This window comes from Sipha flava, unplaced genomic scaffold, assembly GCF_003268045.1.
Source record: "Sipha flava isolate LNK unplaced genomic scaffold, YSA_version1 285_pilon_pilon, whole genome shotgun sequence".
Lineage (NCBI taxonomy): Eukaryota > Metazoa > Arthropoda > Insecta > Hemiptera > Aphididae > Sipha > Sipha flava.
This window is the reverse complement of record NW_020272952.1, coordinates 133,569-149,263: the sequence shown is the minus strand read 5'-3', so window position 1 is coordinate 149,263 and position 15,695 is coordinate 133,569. Positions and strand designations below refer to the sequence as shown.

Genomic DNA, 15,695 nt, shown 5'->3' with positions numbered 1-15,695 from the left:
TTCGCAAACTTTCAACACAGGATCGGCAAGCAATATGGGGTGCCCAAGATTTATTTTGATCGCCTAAATGAATACCAAAATATTCTTGGTATACATTTTTAACAAAATTTGTAATGTTATTTCGTTGTTTCATTATAACATATTCACCACATATATAACAAAATAAATTTGAGTTGTTTTTACAACATCTTCTTTTAATTGGTTTAGACGTCATACTAAAAAAAAATTGAAAATCAAAAATCGCACAAATAAACTCTAAGAAAGGTGATATAGGTACAACTCGGATATTTTATGAAGACTAAAATGAACGTAACTATAGAGAATAAACATAAATTGTGTGAGTTTAAAAATATATTTAATTGAACTACTATAAGATAAAAAATTTAATAAAGATAAGATTAAAATTTCAGTAAAGTAGACGACATTCAGTTTATAATAATAATAATTCGACGAATATATCGCACATTATTGTATGACCAATGACTATACAGAAGAGACAATATTTATTATTCGAATTGTAGAAAAACTAGACGTGTTAGAGAAAAATTGATTACAGATTTGAATTCAGCGCTTCAAAATCTATAAATATAAGTGCAAAAAGTTAAAACAGCAAAGTAGTCGCAGGACGGTGTAATCAGAAAAACATTTAGAAAGCTTATCATCTTCTGAAAATTAATATAAGACATTATAATACAAGAGATACCAAATAAGTACAAAGTTTACTCACCATCCGAAGGTATATCGGAAAATTATTTACTAGACGATAGCGGACCTAATGAAAATAGAATTTTAATTTTTGGACGACCTAGAAGCTTAGAAATATTAATTTTTTCAAAAGTTTGGTATTACAATGGGACATTTAAAGTAGCACCAACAATTTTTACACAAGCTTATGTTATTCTCACGGAAGCACTAAATGGTGTCCATCCATTAATTTATGCACTGTTTCCAAATAAATAGGAAAAAACTTATGATACGATTATTTAATATGTTAAATTTATTAAAACTTGGTTTAAATCCAAGATCCGTGTCTTATGATTTTGAATTATCAGTAATTAATAACACCAAAAAAATAAATACACTAACGCTGAAACTCATGTATGTTTGTATCATCCAACAAAAAACTATCATAAAAAAATGAACGAAATGGGTTTTGCTTCGAGGTATAAAAATGATTCTAATTTTTAAATATTTAAAAAATGATCGTATCACTTTAATTATTTCTAATCGAAGACCTAGATGTCGCCATACAACAATTAGGAGATGATTTACTAGAATGCTTACAACCTTTACTTGACTGGTTTGAGGACAATTATGTTGGGAGGGTTAATAGAAACGGAAAAAGTCGTTGGACATTATTCACACCACAAATTTATAATTTACACGTATGAGTTCTGAATGGTCAAGATAAGACTAACAACAATGCTGAAGCAGCTAATAGACGACTAAATGTCGAAATGGGTGTTCAAAATCCTAGTTTGTGGTGTTTCAACAACTGTTTACGGAAAGTACAAGCTGGGCGTAATGTGTTGTACAGCCAACTTAAAGCAGGTAAGAATCCTCCTAAAAAATTTAAAAAAATGTTTGATACCAATAAACGCATTTTAAGAATTATTCAATGTTATTGAAGTAGGACTAAAATGTTATTTTTACGCGGAATCGCTCAAAATATTTCTCTGCATTAACTTAATTAAATGTTGATTATTTTTTTAATATAACTCTAATATTTTTGACATTAAAATTTACATATTATAATAAATATAAATAATTTATTTATTTTATTTACTGATTTATATATACATATATTTTTTTTTCGACGTCCATTTGTCCCCACATCCAAATGGCTACGTCCATTTGTCCTAGATCGAGAAAATAAAGGTAGGAAAATAAAAAGTATCATTATACTTATTAGCAGATACAATGTGGGTGAAAATTCGTGAATATTGAATAAAATAATATTACAAGATCTAGCCTGCTGAAAAAAAAATTATTTTCTTTAGGGATATTAGTGGTAATTTAAACTGTGAAATTGAATTAAAAATCGATGGATTATACTGTTACTGCCGATAAAGATTTTGGTACCTACTTAAAATAAATTATTTGAAAACCCTTACATTTTATATCAATATCATTGTTAAGTATTTTTAAAGTACGTTATTAATAGAATTGGATTTTTAGAGAAAATGATATAGTTCTATACACTATTTCGGTAAAGACAGAGTTATCTTGAAATGAATTGTGAGAGTACCGTATCTGTTACCCATGACTAAGCATGGTAATTGACTTATTCAACGGTACTAATACTGTGTGTATATATTATATTTATATGTTTAAATATACATAATTTAATTTATAAAAATGACTTGGTCGACGATGTGGACTCTTATACTACTTAACCTATTTTAATAATATTATATTCCATGTGTTTGAATTCATCCAAGTTATATTATAGGACTATTTATTTCTCAATTAATGATGTCATCAGCGCCCGTCGCGTGCATACTGCCTCGCACGCTCCGCTCTTGTGTTTCATTATTTTTTTTCCCCGTCTTTAACATTTACTATGTCCAATATGTAAAATCTACTAATCGACGTTTACGCTTTTAATTTAACTTATGTTATATGAAATTAAAAATTTCAATATTGATTGTCTCTATAGTTGTTTATAAATAATAAAAATTAAATAACATGCCATCGTCTACCTACATTTTTCGCTATTACGTAAAACGTGCTGTTCTAACGAGTCGTCCTTTTCACACGCTGCGGACGACGGCAGTGACTTATCGCTCGTCGCGGGTGGCGGTAACGACTTTGTTCGTATTGTTCATTAACTATGCCGCAATCAACGTACAAAAATAAAAATTCAAATTTAATCACTACAAATACTAACGACACTAGTAAACCACAGATTGTTCGCTTAAACAAAACTCCAATAACTATGAACAGTGGCCGTCCAGTTAGCAACCAGGATATCACCAACATGAATAATTCTCTTTCTCATTCTCCATGAGACAGTTGGACAACGACCCCGTCAAAAAACTAAAGAAACCACTCCTCTTCATCCGAACAAAATTCACCGAAAATTCAAAACAACAAAAAATTATTTTTTACATCAAATCATTATGAAGTTCTCTCACAAGACGAACCAGTGTCCATTTGCTACCACATAAAATACTATCCAACCGGACTCTCCCGTGCAGTATACGGAAGAAACCCTTAGCGTCGGTATCAAACCAATTCTACCTTTACGCAAGCCTTATTGAACTAATTGGTGTAGATAATGTTTACTGTAAATCCTTGATAGGTCACCTAAAAATAATATTAATAACCCAAATTCCTATAGAACGCTGATCCATTTCCTAAAAGAATAAAAAGCAGAACATCACCCTTATCAACTCAAGGAAGATAAACAACGCGTATAGTCATTAAAAATCTTCATCCATCTATGTCTACAGAACTTATCAAATTAGAGCTTGAACCTCGCCTATTTAAAGTTCGCCAAGTAACAAGTGTACTACATAAAAAAAATAAACTCCCACTACCTCTTTTCTTCGTAGAACTCGAGCTTACTATACAATATAACGAAATATATAAACTTACATCCCTCATCCACACCAAGATAAAAGTAGAAGAGCCTTACAAAGCGAAATTCATAAACCAGTGCATCAATAGCCAGGAGTATGGGTATACTAAATTGTATTGTGGCTACCCAGCTCGATGCGTACGCTGTGGTGCTCACCATCTTTCTTCGGCCTGCCCAAACCTACGAGATGCTACTCCAAATTGTGCCCTCTACTCCGGCGATCACCCCTCTAACTATAAAGGCTGTTCAGTGTACAAGGATCTCCAACATTGAAACAAGCCAAAAAAGAGTATTTTTCTGTCGGATAATATTAGTCATAGTGAAAATGTAAAGGTTAGTCATCCAGTGGTAACCTCCTCATCACATCAATCAGATTCGTTCTAAACCTATGCACAAGCTACTTTCGGTTCCCACCCCAACAACACTATCCTACCTCCTATATCAAATATAAATAAATTCCTTGATGAGTTCAAACTACTAATGAATCCACTAATAGCCTCATTCACCAAAATTATCTCAAAGCTTTTAGATAAAAATTAATGTCGCCATACACAATCAATTCTCTCCTTATCCTTCTATTCAACTCAAATAGTCTTAAAAACTACTCAAACGAACTTCAATTAGCACTCTAGGAAAAGCACATTGATATTGCTTTGATATCAGAAACCCATTTCACAAAGTACTTTCACATCCCCATACCTATTTACCAGCTTCTAAAATCTAATCACCCAGATATTACTGCTCATGGTGGCGCTGCACTTTATATTAAATCATCCTTGTCATTTCAAACCTTTTCAAACTTTTCCCAACATCATATACAGTCTTGTGTTATCCTGCTTCATCTCAATAATGAACCAACAAATATAGCAGTAATTTATTCTCCTCCGAGACATAATTTTAATATTAAAAATTACTTAGATTACTTTAACACTTAATCAGAACCTTATAATAGGTGGTGATTACAATGCAAATCACCAAAGCTGGGGCTGTCGATCAAACAACCCAAGAAGCTTGGTTCTCTACAATTTTATTAATCTTAAGAGTTTTAATATTCTCGCATTCTCCGGACCAACTTATTGACTTACCTCTCTACGGAAAAAACCAGACATACTCGATATTTTTGTAATTAATACACCAAGTAACCTGTTCTGTATAACCACCAATCTTTTAGAACCAAGCTCAGACCATATTGCAGTCCTTTTGTCAATCAATGTTTCACTCCAATCCGGCCCTCCCCATCTAAATTATTTCACTCTTCAACTGATAGATGTAAATTTCACGATTTGGTTGATAAAAATATTAAGTTACAAATTAGTCTTAAATCCACCCTTGAAATTGATATAGCCATAAATAACTTAATAAACATAATAAAATCAGCATCATGAGCTTCTAGTCCTACAAAAAGGCAATATCCAAACCCTGTATCCTCAGTTCCCGAACACATACTATCCTCATATCAAAAAAGCGCAAAACAAGGGCCCTTTATCAATGCTCATGCCTTCAATCTCACAAAAATATCTTTAACTGATTCAGTGAACAAATTCACTGAAAAATATACTTGCCAAACATAAAAATCAATCTTTTGGAAACTATCTCTCCAACTTATGACCAAAAAATGGAAACCTCTGGACTGCTACCAAAACTGCAATAAAATACAAAGCTCCACTCGTTCCTATAATTAATCCACATGGTGGATTTGCTTGTATTGACGCTGAAAAAGCAGAATTATTTAGAAATCATTTAACTGAAATATTCACGCCACACTCGGATATACAAATACTTTAATATATAGACTCAGTAAACCGTGTTCTTACCATCCCTCTTCTTCCCTCCATTCCAGTTAAGCATTTCTTTCCTAATGAAGTAAAATTCACTATTCAAAAACACAGCCTCAACAAATCTATTGGTTACTATCTGATAACTTCAGAAGTAGCCAGATCTCTACCTAAAAGAGCAATTGTCCTACTCACAGTTATATATAATGCATGTTTAAGACTACAGTACTTCCCCCTACTATGGAAATTCTCAGTCACAATTTTGGTTCCAAAACCCAATAAGCTTCCTGATGTTTCTTCTTCCTATCGTCCAATAAGCCTCCTCCACTTTTTTTCGAAAATTCTTGGAAGATTAACCCTAAAAATAATTCTTCTTTATATCTCTTTTAGCTTCATACTACCAAATACTCAATTTGGATTTCGCACCTCTCATTTTTCAACTCATCAGCTCCATAGATTAGTTGATGTCATTTCTTTTTCCCTTGAAAAAAAATATTGCTCTAGCGCTTTTTTGAATATAAGCTAAGCTTTCGATAGGGTATGGCATGATAAACTGTTGTCTAAGATAAAACCCATCCTTCATCCAACCTACTACATGCTAATCAAATCCTACCTCACAAAACGCTGTTTTCATACCAGAATTGGCTCATCATACTCAAGTATAGCAAAGATTCGTGCAGGTATCTCTCAAGGAGATATACTATCTCCTATTTTATATAATATCTTCACTGCCGACGAACCCACATCTCCTAACATATTTGTAGCCGAATTTGCCGACGGCAAGGCTATTATCTCTATCCATAATGATCCACATATAGCTTCCTTCAATCTTCAATTCCATTTTGACCTCATGGCTGATTGGTATAAAAAATGGCGTTTAAAAGTAAACCAATCCAAATCTCTTCATACTACTTTAACTCTCCGCATTCCTCCTTGTTCTGAAGTATCTCTTGACAATATTCAAATACCTCACAATCAACTAAATACTTAGGCCTAACGTTTGACCGACGGCTAACATGGTTACACCACATTAAAATCAAAAGACTTGCCCTTAATGCACACCTCTGTGTCCTTAAAACGCTTATATCCAAAAATCACGCTCATTTAAAACCATAATTAATAATGTATAAGCTCCTGCTTAAGCCTATTTGAACCTATGGCCTACAATTTAGGGGCAATGCTAAAAAAATCCAGACATTCCAAAATAATATCCTTTGGAAAATTACAAATTACCCACTCTATATTTCAAACCTAACATTACCCACAGATTTAAAAAATAAAACTGTTCATGAAGAAGCAGTAAATTACTACAAAAGATTCCACTTCAAACTTCCTTCTCATATCAATCCCCTCATATCCAACCTTGCATCATTCACAATACCTGGAAATCCCCCAGAAGACTTAAAAAAAATTGGTGTCACCATCTTCTAAACGATTAAAAGAATAACAATAACGTTAAAGTAGTGTTACCACTGGGTAACTCCTTCCATCAAACTTTCATGTAAAACTATCCTTCATCACATAATTATTGTTCCAATCAGAAACAGATTGTATATTTCTTCTAAACAATAAAAATAAAAAAATAAAAATTAATATTGTAAATTAAATGTTAATTACAGGAAGAAGGTTTATAATTATATGTAAGTTGTATAGATTTCTAAAATATGACTGCGGAGTTATTTTATTGACACTTTTTTTATTATCTCTCTAACAATAAATTGTACTACGAAAAACGTTTATACGTTTATTAGTATTATTTGCTTGCTTTTCATTTTATGATAACTATTTTATTTTAATGCAACCAATAACATCTAACCTCCACAATCAGAGTACCAGAGAGGCTCGACGCAAACATATTGAAGATGAACTTCATTTGGCCGATCAAATCGGGGTAAGAATAACAGCTCAAAGGATTTGGACAAGATAGAGTTGTGCACAAGTATATCGAGAACCGTGTGATGAACGTCCGTGACAAGTAATATCGAAAACTAGGGTAGCGCATCAACAGTACATAGATTTAAATTATATAGACTTGTTGTATGTGCAACTATATAACTATATATTATATAATAACAATATTTAAATATTAATGATACGATTTTGTGATTACGCATATATATAACGACAAGGCGATGATAGCCGATACGAGGCCAATTGGAAAATTATGTACGCTAACACACATCATGTTTGTGTATATGTATCGAGAGAGATTTATATTATACCCGTATACAGTAACTGAGAAAATTCAACGCTCACGGTCGGATAATTTCCCGTTATATTCAACTTTAGTCGTTATGTGTGTGCGGGTAACCCATCGAAAGCATCTTCGCGATTACGTTTAAATTTGTCAAAAGCACGTGTACATGAGTGATCGATCGGAACCGACGACTTACTCCAATTACAATTTACGCAACGCAGGGGCCTTGAAACTCCGATGTGCTGTACATCCACCCACGGTTGCTCACTCATCGTGATGCACGCGTGCTGGCGTAGGATAACCCGGACGTTTTCAGACTTATCGATATTTTCATCCCCAAACGATGGAACCCATGATGACACAAGGACAGTGATGTAAAAATAGCATCTTTTATTTTTTAATCGTATAATACGTGTATTATTATACATATATTTTAATAAAGCTCTTTAAATTTGATTGCTGTTTAAAATTTAATGTAGTTACTTGGTATTTACTAAAGTTTTTTTGAGATTTAATTTTGTTGAAATTTATAAAAATACTAAATAATATATCCAATTTGGAGGAGAAATAATTTATTTTAGGTTATTGCACAGAAAATAAATTTTGTGCGCAAGGAAATAACAAATATTTTGATACCAAAAACTCATTTTATGTAAAATGTCAGATACGTGGTATTGTCATAGTGTATCGTTATTCTTTATGTTCTTCTTTCTATAATCGATGCCAACAGGCAACCACCTACCAAAAACATGTTACTTGTGTGGCCGTGTTCCGTCGTTTTATTACTATTATCACTTATCACTGTTATTTATCATTTATCAATTATAACTGATTTTTTTTTTTTTTATATCACTTGTATTTTACTTTTTTATACATGACTTATATTACGCCTAATAATACAATATTATACAGTATGTATTATACAATTTACATCACTGCACATGGCTATACGAAAATGCGTCATTCGTGAGCGACCATATCATTTCACGTGCGTTTTATTATCGTCGAAAAATGTGCGTGTGAAGTATGCAATGTATCGTCATGAATGTCTCGGAATGACAAGGGGAGAATACGACGCGTCGTAACAATGGATAAATTGTATTCACAAGCTAATTTGTGTCTTTTTTCATCTTTTTTCGGTATTCATCGAACGAAACAGAATAATATTTGTCATCGCCACAGACATAGTGAATTTATTGGTAGTACTCTCAGAATCTATTTTATCACCTCTAGTTTTAATTATCTATTATAATATAGAAAGTGATTTTTATTTTCTCTGTGTCACAAAAATTTTACATATCAGTCATTATAAGTGCTGCCCTACTGTTTTAGTCTAAAAAATTTAAATTATTGATCGAGTTTTTTAAGAATTTTAATCGAATGTTAATATCTTCCTCTCTTCTGTCTATTTTACTATAACGCAGTAGGTAATTCACTTGCACACATTAAATTATGTAAATTTTCAAAAATGTTATGCTATGTGCCGTCCATTTTAAACAAACACTTATTGTATATTATCATTTCACATTATGTATATTATTATTATTATTACATGTAACGTGTGTTAAAGTATTCCTGTTGACTCATGCACCCGCTGATCAACGAATATCTGCTCACACGACTATAATGCACACACGCCTCTCCATGTATCCGTGCTTCGTAAGAGCCTGGCCTACATCATACACGACTTAAATAAAGAAAATACTTTTACATCTATATTATGTAAAATCCACCAATCCAGTGAGTAGAAGTTTTCCGCTCGTTCTCTTCATCGTCTTCGTTCGTCGTTTTGTGTTGTCTATAAACAGTCCGACAACGCGAAACTCTGGCACTCCTTTTTTTTCTCATTTTCTTAACGACAATCCTGTAGCACCATGTATGAATAGAGATTACAACGATTGCTGGTATGTTCTTAGGGTGACCATGGAGGCATATAAAAACTAGTGTCTTTGGTATTTATTTTTTATTTTTAATATATTATTATTTTACAGTGGCCGGCATTTTTAATCTTCTTCTTTTCGTGTTAGTCGATTGTTTCAAATTCATTTTTTAGCCGATATTAAATCAGTTTTTTACTTCATCGGTTGATACTTTAAAAATGTGTTTCTTTCACAGTTCGTGTTAGTCATACTACACTGCAGTAAGTGTTGGTCATCTTGTACGTCTTCACATTTACATTCTGCAATCTCTCCTAATTTCCACCGCACAAGGTTCTTTTTTGTTCATCCTACTACTATACTCGTTTTACTACGGTTTAAGGTTTTCCAAAGTTCATATTTCAGGTTCTTTCCCGGTAAAAGGTTCTTTGAGACTCTTTTTCATATTGGTTCGCCTGCTTTACATCTATGTTTATATTTTTGTATGCGTTCATAGGTCTTCGATTGTAGAGTCCGTGTAGGACTGTGTAAGAAACTGTGCCTTGAGTTTAATCTGTTATTTTCTAATATATATCCATACAAATGGTTTTTTCCGTCAGAATTGCATTTCTTTCTTTCTTCTGCTGCTATTCTAATTTCTGGTAGAGCTATCACAGAGAATGTATAATTTATTGGTATTAGTCGGTTTCATGCAGCCAGTAATTATTCTACAAATTGCATTGACTGCCACATCAACTTTTTTAACATAGATCAATGACATCCAAACAGAGCAGGTGTATTCTGTGACTGAGTGACAAAGTGCTAGGATCGTTATATTGAGGATTGTGTGATCTGCACCCCAATTTGTATAGACTAGCTTTTTAAGTAGGTTATTCCTAATATTTACTTTTGCTTTTGTGTTAATGCAGTGTTCCCTGTAAGTGAACGATCTATATAGGATGACTTAAAGGCATTTGGGATGCGGTGTGTGGTTTAAAGTAACTTTCTCCCACTTGACTTGAAATTCACGTTTTGCCTGTCAGTTTTTTAGATGGAAAGCGCATAATTGTGTATTTTTAAGATTGGGTTTAAGTTGATTTTCTCTATAAGCATTTAAAGACAGCAAACCCAAATAGCTGTAATTGGCTGACTAGGGTGTTATATATTCCAATAATACACAATATATAAAAATCCGTCATGAATTTTAATTTAAATTATAATCAAATTAAAATCGAAGTCATTCTATGCAATTAATTTTTTTGTTCAGTTTCAAATCTAAATATATAAGTCAATTCTTCATTGAAGAATAAATTCATAAATTCAGTGAATAATAGCTACTTGTTCTTATTGTACCAACAGTTAATATTATTTAAAAAAAATAACTGTTGCTTAATTGAATGGTCATTAGGATATTAAATTAAGGCAATTATTGTAATATTAAATGTGTTTTCTGTTTGTATTTTCAATACTATAATTAAATAATAATACATGTATAAATATAAAACATATTTGAATTTAATTTATTTGTTTTTAATACAGTGTTTTCGACAAATTTCACAATTTAAAATTAATAACAATCTTAGATAATTTAGTTACCGAATACTGAAAGTATACTATTTTAGCAAGAAGTTTCTTGCAATGATAAAAAAATTAATTTCTTTAAATTAAGCCTAATATTTTGAAACCCTTTTCACACCACATGGATTCAATGTGTTCAATAAAGTAAAGTATAGGTGTTAAAATACCTGGTTATTTTGTTATTCTGTTTACCTTTCAACCTATTTGATTTCTAGTCTATGAAGATTTAGGGGGCTACTTCATCAACAATTATATTTGTGTATTAATGCTCCGATCATTTTTCACAGTTTAGTTTTTGAATTAGTCACCACGTTTTACAACTGTTTTGTTTCATGTCAATTCCATCCAGTTTTTTCTACCATTTTTAATAAAAAAAAAGTTTTTAATAAAAAACGGACGTTTTACGCCTAATATTTATTTTGTTGTACAATAATATTATGTAGACACATCAAAGTACGAATTCGTAGAATTGGGGTCCGGTAATAACAATTATTCAGAGCACATGATTACATGAACAATGGACATAATTTATATATAAATATTGAATTTAAGGGGGCTGTAGACGATGCAAAAAACACGTAAAACAAGTCATAAGTTAGACAAAACTGTGGGATTTGGGTTTGACGGATTTTAATTTTGAAAACAAATTAAAAATCTTGAACATCTTTACTAAAACTTGTTCGAAGGAATTTTTATTATTACAAAAATTAATGGCGTACTTAAATACTTAAAATACATAAATTTCTATTTTTTTAAATTGTCAATATCTTATTATTTGATTACAATACATATAGAAAATTCCTTTGGTCAATCCCTAGCTAACATAGTGACTTAATTAAATCTGTTTTCAAAATTTAAATTCATCAATCCTAAGTCTCCCAATTTTGTCTAGATTTTTGGCGTTTTTGACATTTTATTAGCGTGGTGTAAATTTTCTTCGTGTTCATTGACCTGTGTATGCGCGTATGGGCGTTAGAACATTTCTAAGAATTTTAGTACCAAGCCATAACATAAATATTAAATACTACCCGCTTTTCGAACGATTATCAGTCAATTAGAACTATTGACTACGGAAATGAAATAATAATGTATTCAGAGGCGGATTTCCCATTAGGCATTGTAGGCAGCTGCCTAGGGTGGCAAAATTTGGGGGGCGGCAAATTTTGTAGTGTTTTATCAAAAAACATCAAACGATCAAACATATAGTACATCATATATGATATTCAGTATACCAATCTATTTTGGTTCATTATAATTTATAGTTATTACCTATAAATATTATAGTAAACAATTATATAGAAAACAGTTTTTGATAATACTATATATTTTAACACATTGGTATAGTCCGCCCAGAGCCCGCATGGGTCATAATAATATATAAAGCAACAATGGTTTTATTATTCTTATCGGGGATCGACGTCGCGCGTCGTCGTAATTTCGATAAAAATAAATACTCACACTGCCACACTATATTACTAATTCGACATACGATTATAATATTATTATATTATTTCGCAATCTGTGTTTGAAATATCGAGTCGCGTGTCGTGTGTCCGTATTGCGTGTATTTTACAAATCTACAAGAAAGTAGAAAATACCTAAGCAACTGGTAAATACTAAAAAATATTTTAAATTGTACCAAGAATAGTAACTAGTAAGGTTGTTAAATTAAATGGTTTTCTTATATAATTATCATTTTGTGTAGGTATTTAAATTTAAGTTATAATGAGTGATGGAAGAAAAAGGTTGAGTGGTTCTGAATATGGAAAACGTTTTAAAGAAAAAAATAGAAAAGAACAGGAAGTTATTAAAAGATCAAAAAAAATAAATTCTTTTTTTATATCTAAAAGTATTGATAATACTATTAATACTACAAATACAAGTAATCAAATAATTGTCGACTTAGATTCTAGTTTTGTTGAAAATATTAAAATAATTGATAATGGCTTAAATTATAAACCTCCAAAAACAGAAAATATTAAATCTATTGATGATAGCTTAAATAATAAACCTTCAGAAATAGAAAATATTAAAATAATTGATGATTCTGAAAATATACTTCTAAGCAACAATAATAATACTAGTACTTTATCCAAAACTACTTTTTGTGTTCCAAAAGACCCAATAGATTGGATAATTAATAACACTACTTGTGATTATATTGTAATGCACGGCTTTAACCAAAATAAAAATTTGAACTTTTTAAACAGTAAAAGACAATACAATGATGTTAATAGATATTTAACAATTTCATTATTCGAAAGAAAATTGCTAAATGGTGAAAAATGTTTACGAACATGGTTAGTTTATTCAGAAAAAAAAGGATGTGTGTTTTGTGGACCTTGTCTTTTATTTGATAGAGATAATTATTCACAATTTTCAAAAGATGGTTTTAATGATTGGAAAAATGCAGAAAGTAGAGTAAGCCAACATGAAAATTCCACCAAACATAAATCGAATTTGATTACTTTAAAAGAAAGAGCAAATACATTAGGAACAATAAACGTTTATATGCATTTAAAGTTCAAAAGTATTTTCTTCGTGTATATTGAATTGTGCATGAGCGTATGGACGCTAGAACATTTCTAAAAATTGTAGTATTTCTAGCTATAACATAAATATTGTATCGTTTATTTATCATAGTACCAAATACATTTTTTTTAAAATTTACTTTTACTGTATGCTTATAAAAAACGAATAAATTAAAACAATTATTTCCCACAAAACATAGACAAAAGAATAAAGAATTCAAATGTTTTCAAAATTAAAATCAGGATTTAGTTACCGGATGAATTTTTCTTCTGCTTTTTGGTTCGAATTTGCGAAAAAACGACCAGCTCTCAGCAGGCTTAAATGGTTAGGTAGATAATAAAATAATAATTTTTATGTATATATAAAATCTAGATTTGTACATCCGATTGTACAGTACAAATAAATAAAGTCCATATTTATACAATCCAGATTTTAAATTCCATGTATATACGGTCTAGATTTATATGCGCTCCCACAGTATTATTTATGTCTTATAGTACTATACTGTCCAAACTACTGCCTATATTATAATAATATTGGATCATCAAAACGTGAAGTTGTGCAAATTAATATAATGTAAAGATAAAATGTTCATTTTGATTATTATTGTAGTTCCAGGAATTCGATGTACGGTGGCATGATAATCGCGATAACGGATTAAATCCCGATAACGGATTACACACACTAATGTTCATTTACTACTCCCACATTGACACAGCCAAAATGTTCATGTGATATAAAATGCCTAAATATTACTCCTTAAAACATGCTACGCTCCAGCCCCCTTAATGTATTGATTGTCAAAAACAACTGAACAATTCTCGATTGTTTTTTATTTGAAAAATGAAGTTTAATTTAAAATTCAATAAAAAATGTATATTTAATAATTATGAAAATGCAGATAACACAAATTAACACTTTCAACGCCGCCCGTGATTTCGGCAATTATACCGCGACGCCGCGTTGTTTATCCCATGACGCGTTTACGGGTCAATGGCATTAGAAGCATAACTTCATTAATTCATAAAATTGAATAACATTTTAATATTACTTTTTAACATCTTTAATGTTACCTTTTATGTATAAAATACTTAGTACAGAAACATGTTATATATCATATATCTAGTTGTATAATGTATGAATATAAAATAACCATAAAACCATATTGCATGATACTGTACCTATGTTACAAATGTTACTATAGTTGTTTTAATTTGTAAATGATAAGATCAGTTGAAAAATTCATAATATATCTAATATACTCTCTGTATACGTTCATAATATGAAATATTGTGTTATTAATAATGTATATTATACAATAAACATTGTTCTGGGAAAGCCGTCAAAAACAACGATTATCAGTATCTAAAAATAACGAAAACTCAAACCAATTATAGATTTAAATTTAGAGTTTATTGTCTACAGCCTGTGTACATTTCAGAATTTATTAAAATAAAATTGATTAAACTATGGCGAATATATATGTACATGTTTCTGACGCGTAAACGCGTCACTGGCCCAATGGAATAAACTCTGTTGACACGTCATCGGCGTTGAAAGTGTTAATTATATATAATTACGATTTTAGTCACTTGTATGAATAGTTGTCTGTATAAAAATTTCCGACTGATACGTATATTTTGATATTCATTTTATACATAGGAGTATATATTGGCATGACGACAATCCACTTATTTATTGTTTTTATAGCACAAGAATCAATCAAACCAAAAAAACAAACAACAAAAAATTCATACAACCTTAAAAAATAATATACTTGCCGGATAACGTTCATGTACACTAATCATGATGCCAGGAAATATTGTTTTAGTTTATTTTTTAAATAAATCAAAGCTAGTTAAAATGATGTACCGGGGCTTTTGTATTACATTTGAGGATTATATATAAATAATTTTTTTTTTGAACAATTAATTTATTTAACACATCAAAGTAAATTAGAAAATTATTTTTACTCTATGAATAAAAGTCCAATTAAATATGAAAATATTATAATAAATATTTTATAAACATATATAGATTTAAAATTGACTAATTTTTTGCAGTACTTACAAAATTACAAGCATTATTAAAATGTTATTGAATTATAAATATTTATACAAAGCATATTGTAAAAAATAATTAAAACATATATTTAAATTTAATATTAGCTGCAA

The 15,695-nt window shown here is 30.6% G+C and overlaps 1 pseudogene; it reads left to right on the top strand.

Moving 5' to 3' along the window:
• The first annotated feature begins 1,137 nt into the window (after positions 1-1,137).
• On the top strand, positions 1,138-1,685 carry LOC112685654 (annotated as a pseudogene).
• The last annotated feature ends 14,010 nt before the right edge of the window (positions 1,686-15,695 follow it).